The 12,608-nt window shown below is 48.0% G+C and overlaps 1 protein-coding gene across 9 annotated transcripts in view; it reads left to right on the forward strand.

The window, feature by feature from the left end:
* Nucleotides 1-12,608, forward strand: part of HECTD1 (HECT domain E3 ubiquitin protein ligase 1) — a 424,699-nt gene that overhangs the window by 134,664 nt on the left and 277,427 nt on the right. The gene's annotated exons all lie outside the window — the stretch shown is intronic.

Below are 12,608 nucleotides of genomic sequence, written 5' to 3' on the forward strand. Positions count from 1 at the left end.
TTCTATATTTTACAATGCAAGGTGAGGACCTACATCAGTTGCAAAAACATGCCTTAGAATATGGGTTTAGTGCCAGTTACCTGTGGGTGGCATTTCTCGTCTGTTGTAAATGTTTTTGTATCCTCTATTCCATTTTTCCTGTCATTACCATTTACAAAACTTGTTGCGTGTGCTCATGTTTCTTTGTAGCAAGATGTTCCTCAAGCAGTGGTAGCGTGGCAAGTGGCACTGCAGTTTATAGTTGATGCATAGCTTTATCTTATATAGCAAACTGTGTCCCTAATGCGGCCGTGAAATAAACTGGTACAATTCTTACATATTCCTTTTGATTTAGTCTCTCTCACTTCCCCTGCTTCATTCCCTTGAAGGCAGCACTGATATCGGCTCAAGAAGGGATTTTTATTTTTATTTTACGGATTTTTATATAGCGCGAACTTGACCTGAATCGGGTATCAGAGCGCTTTACATAGCACCAGTTGCATTACATGAGTACACGTTCCTTTTTGTTAGGCACAGGGAGATTAAGTGATTTGCCCAGAAGCACAGCACGTTCAGCGTCCTTGCCGAGACTCGAACCCAGTTCCCCAGATTCGAGGTCGCCGCCCTAGCCATTAAGCCACCTCCTCTCCCAAGTGCTTCCAAGTCCTCCTCCTCCAGCCCCTGCTCTCTGTTCCTGTCCATCTGTGAGACCTTTGCTGCTCTTTTAATGAGCACAGACTGGCTCATGCGTTTGTTTCTCTTTGTCCAGGCTCCACTGGACAGTATCTGATATTTGTTAGGGTCCCCAGTGCATCAAAGGTAGTCTTCGGGTGCATCCAAACAGGCTTCTGAGATTTCACTCTTCATAATTGAACTTTTAACTTCTCCGCTTCATTCTACAAACTCAAAGCACCACTGCTATGACATCCTAGATACATTCAATATTGAGGTGCAATTCAGTTAACTGGGACAGCAGCACCATCCCCTCGCCTCTTAGAGATCCTGGGAATGACCAGGAATACTGAGACGCTTCTTGCAGGAAGTAAAACAAGCATTTGCAATGCAATGGTCTCGGCATCATTAAAGGTAGAGCTATTGGCATTGCTCATGACATTTCTTTTTTTTTTCTTTAAATCATAAATAAATGGCATTGTCATTTACATTGCCAATACACAGCACTCTGCACTCAACAGCACTCACCACTCTGCACTCACCACTCTGCACTCACCACTCTGCACTCACCACTCTGCACTCACCACTCTGCACTCACCACTCTGCACTCACCACTCTGCACTCACCACTCTGCACTCACCACTCTGCACTCACCACTCTGCACTCACCACTCTGCACTCACCACTCTGCACTCACCACTCTGCACTCACCACTCTGCACTCACCACTCTGCACTCACCACTCTGCACTCACTACTCTGCACTCACTACTCTGCACTCACTACTCTGCACTCACTACTCTGCACTCACTACTCTGCACTCACTACTCACTACTCTGCACTCACTACTCACTACTCTGCACTCACTACTCACTACTCTGCACTCACTACTCACTACTCACTACTCACTACTCTGCACTCACTACTCACTACTCTGCACTCACTACTCTGCACTCACTACTCACTACTCTGCACTCACTACTCTGCACTCACTACTCACTACTCTGCACTCACTACTCACTACTCTGCACTCACTACTCACTACTCTGCACTCACTACTCACTACTCTGCACTCACTACTCACTACTGTGCACTCACTACTCACTACTGTGCACTCACTACTCACTACTGTGCACTCACTACTCACTACTCACTACTCTGCACTCACTACTCTGCACTCACTACTCTGCACTCTGCACTCACTACTCTGCACTCACTACTCTGCACTCACTACTCACTACTCTGCACTCACTACTCTGCACTCACTACTCTGCACTCACTACTCTGCACTCACTACTCACTACTCTGCACTCACTACTCACTACTCTGCACTCACTACTCACTACTCTGCACTCACTACTCACTACTCTGCACTCACTACTCACTACTGTGCACTCACTACTCTGCACTCACTACTCTGCACTCACTACTCACTACTCTGCACTCACTACTCACTACTCTGCACTCACTACTCACTACTCTGCACTCACTACTCTGCACTCACTACTCTGCACTCACTACTCTGCACTCACTACTCTGCACTCACTACTCTGCACTCACTACTCTGCACTCACTACTCTGCACTCACTACTCTGCACTCACTACTCACTACTCTGCACTCACTACTCTGCACTCACTACTCACTACTCTGCACTCACTACTCACTACTCTGCACTCACTACTCACTACTCTGCACTCACTACTCACTACTCTGCACTCACTACTCTGCACTCACTACTCTGCACTCACTACTGTGCACTCACTACTCTGCACTCACTACTCTGCACTCACTACTCACTACTCTGCACTCACTACTCACTACTCTGCACTCACTACTCTGCACTCACTACTCTGCACTCACTACTCACTACTCTGCACTCACTACTCTGCACTCACTACTCTGCACTCACTACTCTGCACTCACTACTCACTACTCTGCACTCACTACTCTGCACTCACTACTCTGCACTCACTACTCTGCACTCACTACTCTGCACTCACTACTCACTACTCTGCACTCACTACTCACTACTCTGCACTCACTACTCACTACTCTGCACTCACTACTCACTACTCTGCACTCACTACTCACTACTGTGCACTCACTACTCACTACTGTGCACTCACTACTCACTACTGTGCACTCACTACTCACTACTCACTACTCTGCACTCACTACTCTGCACTCACTACTCTGCACTCTGCACTCACTACTCTGCACTCACTACTCTGCACTCACTACTCACTACTCTGCACTCACTACTCTGCACTCACTACTCACTACTCTGCACTCACTACTCACTACTCTGCACTCACTACTCACTACTCTGCACTCACTACTCACTACTCTGCACTCACTACTCACTACTGTGCACTCACTACTCTGCACTCACTACTCTGCACTCACTACTCACTACTCTGCACTCACTACTCACTACTCTGCACTCACTACTCACTACTCTGCACTCACTACTCTGCACTCACTACTCTGCACTCACTACTCTGCACTCACTACTCTGCACTCACTACTCTGCACTCACTACTCACTACTCTGCACTCACTACTCACTACTCTGCACTCACTACTCACTACTCTGCACTCACTACTCACTACTCTGCACTCACTACTCACTACTCTGCACTCACTACTCTGCACTCACTACTCTGCACTCACTACTCTGCACTCACTACTCTGCACTCACTACTCTGCACTCACTACTCTGCACTCACTACTCTGCACTCACTACTCACTACTGTGCACTCACTACTTACTACTGTGCACTCACTACTCACTACTGTGCACTCACTACTCACTACTGTGCACTCACTACTCACTACTGTGCACTCACTACTCACTACTCACTACTCTGCACTCACTACTCACTACTCTGCACTCACTACTCACTACTCTGCACTCACTACTCACTACTGTGCACTCACTACTCACTACTGTGCACTCACTACTTACTACTGTGCACTCACTACTCACTACTGTGCACTCACTACTCACTACTGTGCACTCACTACTCACTACTGTGCACTCACTACTCACTACTGTGCACTCACTACTCACTACTGTGCACTCACTACTCACTACTCTGCACTCACTACTCACTACTCTGCACTCACTACTCTGCACTCACTACTCTGCACTCACTACTCTGCACTCACTACTCTGCACTCACTACTCTGCACTCACTACTCTGCACTCACTACTCTGCACTCACTACTCTGCACTCACTACTCTGCACTCACTACTCACTACTCTGCACTCACTACTCACTACTCTGCACTCACTACTCACTACTCTGCACTCACTACTCTGCACTCACTACTCTGCACTCACTACTCTGCACTCACTACTCTGCACTCACTACTCTGCACTCACTACTCACTACTGTGCACTCACTACTCTGCACTCATTACTCTGCACTCACTACTCTGCACTCACTACTCTGCACTCACTACTCTGCACTCACTACTCTGCACTCACTACTCTGCACTCACTACTCTGCACTCACTACTCTGCACTCACTACTCACTACTCTGCACTCACTACTCACTACTCTGCACTCACTACTCACTACTGTGCACTCACTACTCACTACTCTGCACTCACTACTCACTACTCTGCACTCACTACTCACTACTCTGCACTCACTACTCACTACTCTGCACTCACTACTCACTACTCTGCACTCACTACTCACTACTGTGCACTCACTACTCACTACTGTGCACTCACTACTCACTACTCACTACTCTGCACTCACTACTCTGCACTCACTACTCACTACTCTGCACTCACTACTCTGCACTCACTACTCACTACTCTGCACTCACTACTCACTACTCTGCACTCACTACTCACTACTGTGCACTCACTACTCACTACTGTGCACTCACTACTCACTACTGTGCACTCACTACTTACTACTGTGCACTCACTACTCACTACTGTGCACTCACTACTCACTACTGTGCACTCACTACTCACTACTGTGCACTCACTACTCACTACTGTGCACTCACTACTCACTACTGTGCACTCACTACTCACTACTCTGCACTCACTACTCACTACTCTGCACTCACTACTCTGCACTCACTACTCTGCACTCACTACTCTGCACTCACTACTCTGCACTCACTACTCTGCACTCACTACTCTGCACTCACTACTCTGCACTCACTACTCTGCACTCACTACTCTGCACTCACTACTCACTACTCTGCACTCACTACTCACTACTCTGCACTCACTACTCACTACTCTGCACTCACTACTCTGCACTCACTACTCTGCACTCACTACTCTGCACTCACTACTCTGCACTCACTACTCTGCACTCACTACTCACTACTGTGCACTCACTACTCTGCACTCATTACTCTGCACTCACTACTCTGCACTCACTACTCTGCACTCACTACTCTGCACTCACTACTCTGCACTCACTACTCTGCACTCACTACTCTGCACTCACTACTCACTACTCTGCACTCACTACTCACTACTCTGCACTCACTACTCACTACTGTGCACTCACTACTCACTACTCTGCACTCACTACTCACTACTCTGCACTCACTACTCACTACTCTGCACTCACTACTCACTACTCTGCACTCACTACTCACTACTCTGCACTCACTACTCACTACTGTGCACTCACTACTCACTACTGTGCACTCACTACTCACTACTCACTACTCTGCACTCACTACTCTGCACTCACTACTCACTACTCTGCACTCACTACTCTGCACTCACTACTCACTACTCTGCACTCACTACTCACTACTCTGCACTCACTACTCACTACTCTGCACTCACTACTCTGCACTCACTACTCACTACTCTGCACTCACTACTCACTACTCTGCACTCACTACTCACTACTCTGCACTCACTACTCTGCACTCACTACTCTGCACTCACTACTCTGCACTCACTACTCTGCACTCACTACTCTGCACTCACTACTCTGCACTCACTACTCTGCACTCACTACTCTGCACTCACTACTCTGCACTCACTACTCTGCACTCACTACTCTGCACTCACTACTCACTACTGTGCACTCACTACTCACTACTCACTACTCTGCACTCACTACTCTGCACTCACTACTCACTACTCTGCACTCACTACTCTGCACTCACTACTCACTACTCTGCACTCACTACTCACTACTCTGCACTCACTACTCACTACTCTGCACTCACTACTCACTACTCTGCACTCACTACTCTGCACTCACTACTCACTACTCTGCACTCACTACTCACTACTCTGCACTCACTACTCTGCACTCACTACTCACTACTCTGCACTCACTACTCACTACTCTGCACTCACTACTCACTACTCTGCACTCACTACTCACTACTCTGCACTCACTACTCACTACTCTGCACTCACTACTCACTACTCTGCACTCACTACTCTGCACTCACTACTCTGCACTCACTACTCTGCACTCACTACTCTGCACTCACTACTCTGCACTCACTACTCTGCACTCACTACTCTGCACTCACTACTCTGCACTCACTACTCTGCACTCACTACTCACTACTGTGCACTCACTACTCACTACTGTGCACTCACTACTCACTACTCTGCACTCACTACTCTGCACTCACTACTCACTACTCTGCACTCACTACTCTGCACTCACTACTCACTACTCTGCACTCACTACTCACTACTGTGCACTCACTACTCACTACTCTGCACTCACTACTCACTACTCTGCACTCACTACTCTGCACTCACTACTCACTACTGTGCACTCACTACTCACTACTCTGCACTCACTACTCACTACTCTGCACTCACTACTCACTACTCTGCACTCACTACTCACTACTCTGCACTCACTACTCTTCACTCACTACTCTGCACTCACTACTCTGCACTCACTACTCTGCACTCACTACTCTGCACTCACTACTCTGCACTCACTACTCTGCACTCACTACTCTGCACTCACTACTCTGCACTCACTACTCTGCACTCACTACTCTGCACTCACTACTCACTACTGTGCACTCACTACGTACTACTGTGCACTCACTACTCACTACTGTGCACTCACTACTCACTACTCTGCACTCACTACTCACTACTCTGCACTCACTACTCACTACTCTGCACTCACTACTCACTACTGTGCACTCACTACTCACTACTCTGCACTCACTACTCACTACTGTGCACTCACTACTCACTACTGTGCACTCACTACTCACTACTGTGCACTCACTACTGTGCACTCACTACTCACTACTCACTACTCTGCACTCACTACTCTGCACTCACTACTCACTACTCTGCACTCACTACTCACTACTCTGCACTCACTACTCACTACTCTGCACTCACTACTCACTACTCTGCACTCACTACTCACTACTCTGCACTCACTACTCTGCACTCTGCACTCACTACTCTGCACTCTGCACTCACTACTCTGCACTCACTACTCACTACTCTGCACTCACTACTCTGCACTCACTACTCTGCACTCACTACTCTGCACTCACTACTCACTACTCTGCACTCACTACTCTGCACTCACTACTCTGCACTCACTACTCTGCACTCACTACTCTGCACTCACTACTCTGCACTCACTACTCTGCACTCACTACTCTGCACTCACTACTCACTACTCTGCACTCACTACTCACTACTCTGCACTCACTACTCACTACTCTGCACTCACTACTCACTACTGTGCACTCACTACTCACTACTGTGCACTCACTACTCACTACTCACTACTCTGCACTCACTACTCTGCACTCACTACTCACTACTCTGCACTCACTACTCACTACTGTGCACTCACTACTCACTACTGTGCACTCACTACTCACTACTCACTACTCTGCACTCACTACTCACTACTCTGCACTCACTACTCACTACTGTGCACTCACTACTCACTACTGTGCACTCACTACTCACTACTCACTACTCTGCACTCACTACTCACTACTCTGCACTCACTACTCACTACTGTGCACTCACTACTCTGCACTCTGCACTCACTACTCACTACTCTGCACTCACTACTCACTACTCTGCACTCACTACTCTGCACTCACTACTCTGCACTCACTACTCACTACTCTGCACTCACTACTCACTACTCTGCACTCACTACTCTGCACTCACTACTCTGCACTCACTACTCTGCACTCACTACTCTGCACTCACTACTCTGCACTCACTACTCACTACTCTGCACTCACTACTCACTACTCACTACTCTGCACTCACTACTCTGCACTCACTACTCTGCACTCACTACTCTGCACTCACTACTCTGCACTCACTACTCACTACTCACTACTCTGCACTCACTACTCTGCACTCACTACTCACTACTCTGCACTCACTACTCACTACTCACTACTCTGCACTCACTACTCACTACTCACTACTCTGCACTCACTACTCTGCACTCACTACTCACTACTCTGCACTCACTACTCACTACTCTGCACTCACTACTCACTACTCTGCACTCACTACTCACTACTCTGCACTCACTACTCTGCACTCACTACTCTGCACTCACTACTCTGCACTCACTACTCTGCACTCACTACTCTGCACTCACTACTCTGCACTCACTACTCACTGCTCTGCACTCACTACTCTGCACTCACTACTCACTACTCTGCACTCACTACTCACTACTCTGCACTCACTACTCACTACTCTGCACTCACTACTCACTACTCTGCACTCACTACTCACTACTCTGCACTCACTACTCACTACTCTGCACTCACTACTCACTACTCTGCACTCACTACTCTGCACTCACTACTCTGCACTCACTACTCTGCACTCACTACTCTGCACTCACTACTCTGCACTCACTACTCTGCACTCACTACTCTGCACTCACTACTCACTACTCTGCACTCACTACTCACTACTCACTACTCTGCACTCACTACTCTGCACTCACTACTCTGCACTCACTACTCTGCACTCACTACTCTGCACTCACTACTCTGCACTCACTACTCTGCACTCACTACTCTGCACTCACTACTCTGCACTCACTACTCTGCACTCACTACTCACTACTCACTACTCTGCACTCACTACTCTGCACTCACTACTCACTACTCTGCACTCACTACTCACTACTCACTACTCTGCACTCACTACTCACTACTCACTACTCTGCACTCACTACTCTGCACTCACTACTCACTACTCTGCACTCACTACTCACTACTCTGCACTCACTACTCACTACTCTGCACTCACTACTCACTACTCTGCACTCACTACTCTGCACTCACTACTCTGCACTCACTACTCTGCACTCACTACTCTGCACTCACTACTCTGCACTCACTACTCTGCACTCACTACTCTGCACTCACTACTCACTGCTCTGCACTCACTACTCTGCACTCACTACTCTGCACTCACTACTCACTGCTCTGCACTCACTACTCTGCACTCACTACTCTGCACTCACTACTCTGCACTCACTACTCTGCACTCACTACTCTGCACTCACTACTGTGCACTCACTACTCACTACTCTGCACTCACTACTCTGCACTCACTACTCTGCACTCACTACTCTGCACTCACTACTCTGCACTCACTACTCTGCACTCACTACTCTGCACTCACTACTCTGCACTCACTACTCTGCACTCACTACTCTGCACTCACTACTCACTACTCTGCACTCACTACTCACTACTCTGCACTCACTACTCTGCACTCACTACTGTGCACTCACTACTCACTACTCTGCACTCACTACTCACTACTCTGCACTCACTACTCACTACTGTGCACTCACTACTCACTACTGTGCACTCACTACTCACTACTCACTACTCTGCACTCACTACTCTGCACTCACTACTCACTACTCTGCACTCACTACTCACTACTGTGCACTCACTACTCACTACTGTGCACTCACTACTCACTACTCACTACTCTGCACTCACTACTCTGCACTCACTACTCACTACTCTGCACTCACTACTCACTACTCTGCACTCACTACTCACTACTCTGCACTCACTACTCTGCACTCTGCACTCACTACTCACTACTCTGCACTCACTACTCACTACTCTGCACTCACTACTCACTACTCTGCACTCACTACTCTGCACTCACTACTCTGCACTCACTACTCTGCACTCACTACTCTGCACTCACTACTCTGCACTCACTACTCACTACTCTGCACTCACTACTCACTACTCTGCACTCACTACTCACTACTGTGCACTCACTACTCACTACTGTGCACTCACTACTCACTACTCTGCACTCACTACTCTGCACTCACTACTCACTACTCTGCACTCACTACTCACTACTCTGCACTCACTACTCACTACTCTGCACTCACTACTCACTACTCACTACTCACTACTCTGCACTCACTACTCACTACTCTGCACTCACTACTCACTACTCTGCACTCACTACTCACTACTCTGCACTCACTACTCACTACTGTGCACTCACTACTCACTACTCTGCACTCACTACTCTGCACTCACTACTCACTACTCACTACTCACTACTGTGCACTCACTACTCACTACTCTGCACTCACTACTCACTACTCTGCACTCACTACTCACTACTCACTACTCACTACTCTGCACTCACTACTCACTACTCTGCACTCACTACTCTGCACTCACTACTCTGCACTCACTACTCACTACTGTGCACTCACTACTCACTACTCTGCACTCACTACTCACTACTGTGCACTCACTACTCTGCACTCACTACTCACTACTGTGCACTCACTACTCACTACTCTGCACTCACTACTCACTACTCTGCACTCACTACTCACTACTCTGCACTCACTACTCACTACTCTGCACTCACTACTCACTACTCTGCACTCACTACTCACTACTGTGCACTCACTACTCACTACTGTGCACTCACTACTCACTACTCTGCACTCACTACTCTGCACTCACTACTCACTACTCTGCACTCACTACTCACTACTCTGCACTCACTACTCACTACTCTGCACTCACTACTCACTACTCTGCACTCACTACTCACTACTCACTACTCACTACTCTGCACTCACTACTCACTACTGTGCACTCACTACTCACTACTCTGCACTCACTACTCACTACTCTGCACTCACTACTCACTACTCTGCACTCACTACTCACTACTCTGCACTCACTACTCACTACTCTGCACTCACTACTCACTACTCACTACTCACTACTCTGCACTCACTACTCACTACTCACTACTCACTACTCTGCACTCACTACTCACTACTCTGCACTCACTACTCACTACTCACTACTCTGCACTCACTACTCACTACTCTGCACTCACTACTCTGCACTCACTACTCTGCACTCACTACTCACTACTCTGCACTCACTACTCTGCACTCACTACTCACTACTCTGCACTCACTACTCTGCACTCACTACTCTGCACTCACTACTCTGCACTCACTACTCTGCACTCACTACTCTGCACTCACTACTCTGCACTCACTACTCTGCACTCACTACTCACTACTCTGCACTCACTACTCACTACTCTGCACTCACTACTCACTACTCTGCACTCACTACTCTGCACTCACTACTCACTACTCTGCACTCACTACTCACTACTCTGCACTCACTACTCTGCACTCACTACTCTGCACTCACTACTCACTACTGTGCACTCACTACTCACTACTCTGCACTCACTACTCACTACTGTGCACTCACTACTCTGCACTCACTACTCACTACTGTGCACTCACTACTCACTACTCTGCACTCACTACTCACTACTCTGCACTCACTACTCACTACTCTGCACTCACTACTCTGCACTCACTACTCACTACTCACTACTCTGCACTCACTACTCACTACTCACTACTCTGCACTCACTACTCTGCACTCACTACTCACTACTCTGCACTCACTACTCACTACTCTGCACTCACTACTCACTACTCTGCACTCACTACTCACTACTCACTACTCACTACTCACTACTCTGCACTCACTACTCTGCACTCACTACTCACTACTGTGCACTCACTACTCACTACTGTGCACTCACTACTCACTACTCTGCACTCACTACTCACTACTCTGCACTCACTACTCTGCACTCACTACTCTGCACTCACTACTCTGCACTCACTACTCTGCACTCACTACTCACTACTGTGCACTCACTACTCACTACTCTGCACTCACTACTCACTACTCTGCACTCACTACTCACTACTCTGCACTCACTACTCACTACTCTGCACTCACTACTCACTACTGTGCACTCACTACTCACTACTCTGCACTCACTACTCACTACTCTGCACTCACTACTCACTACTCTGCACTCACTACTCACTACTCACTACTCACTACTCTGCACTCACTACTCTGCACTCACTACTCACTACTCTGCACTCACTACTCACTACTCTGCACTCACTACTCACTACTCTGCACTCACTACTCACTACTCTGCACTCACTACTCACTACTCACTACTCTGCACTCACTACTCACTACTCTGCACTCACTACTCACTACTCACTACTCACTACTCTGCACTCACTACTCACTACTCACTACTCACTACTCTGCACTCACTACTCTGCACTCAATACTCACTACTCTGCACTCACTACTCACTACTCTGCACTCACTACTCACTACTCACTACTCACTACTCACTACTCTGCACTCACTACTCACTACTCACTACTCTGCACTCACTACTCACTACTCTGCACTCACTACTCACTACTCTGCACTCACTACTCTGCACTCACTACTCTGCACTCACTACTCTGCACTCACTACTCTGCACTCACTACTCTGCACTCACTACTCTGCACTCACTACTCTGCACTCACTACTCTGCACTCACTACTC

This window comes from Lissotriton helveticus, chromosome 9, assembly GCF_964261635.1.
Source record: "Lissotriton helveticus chromosome 9, aLisHel1.1, whole genome shotgun sequence".
Taxonomy (NCBI): domain Eukaryota; kingdom Metazoa; phylum Chordata; class Amphibia; order Caudata; family Salamandridae; genus Lissotriton; species Lissotriton helveticus.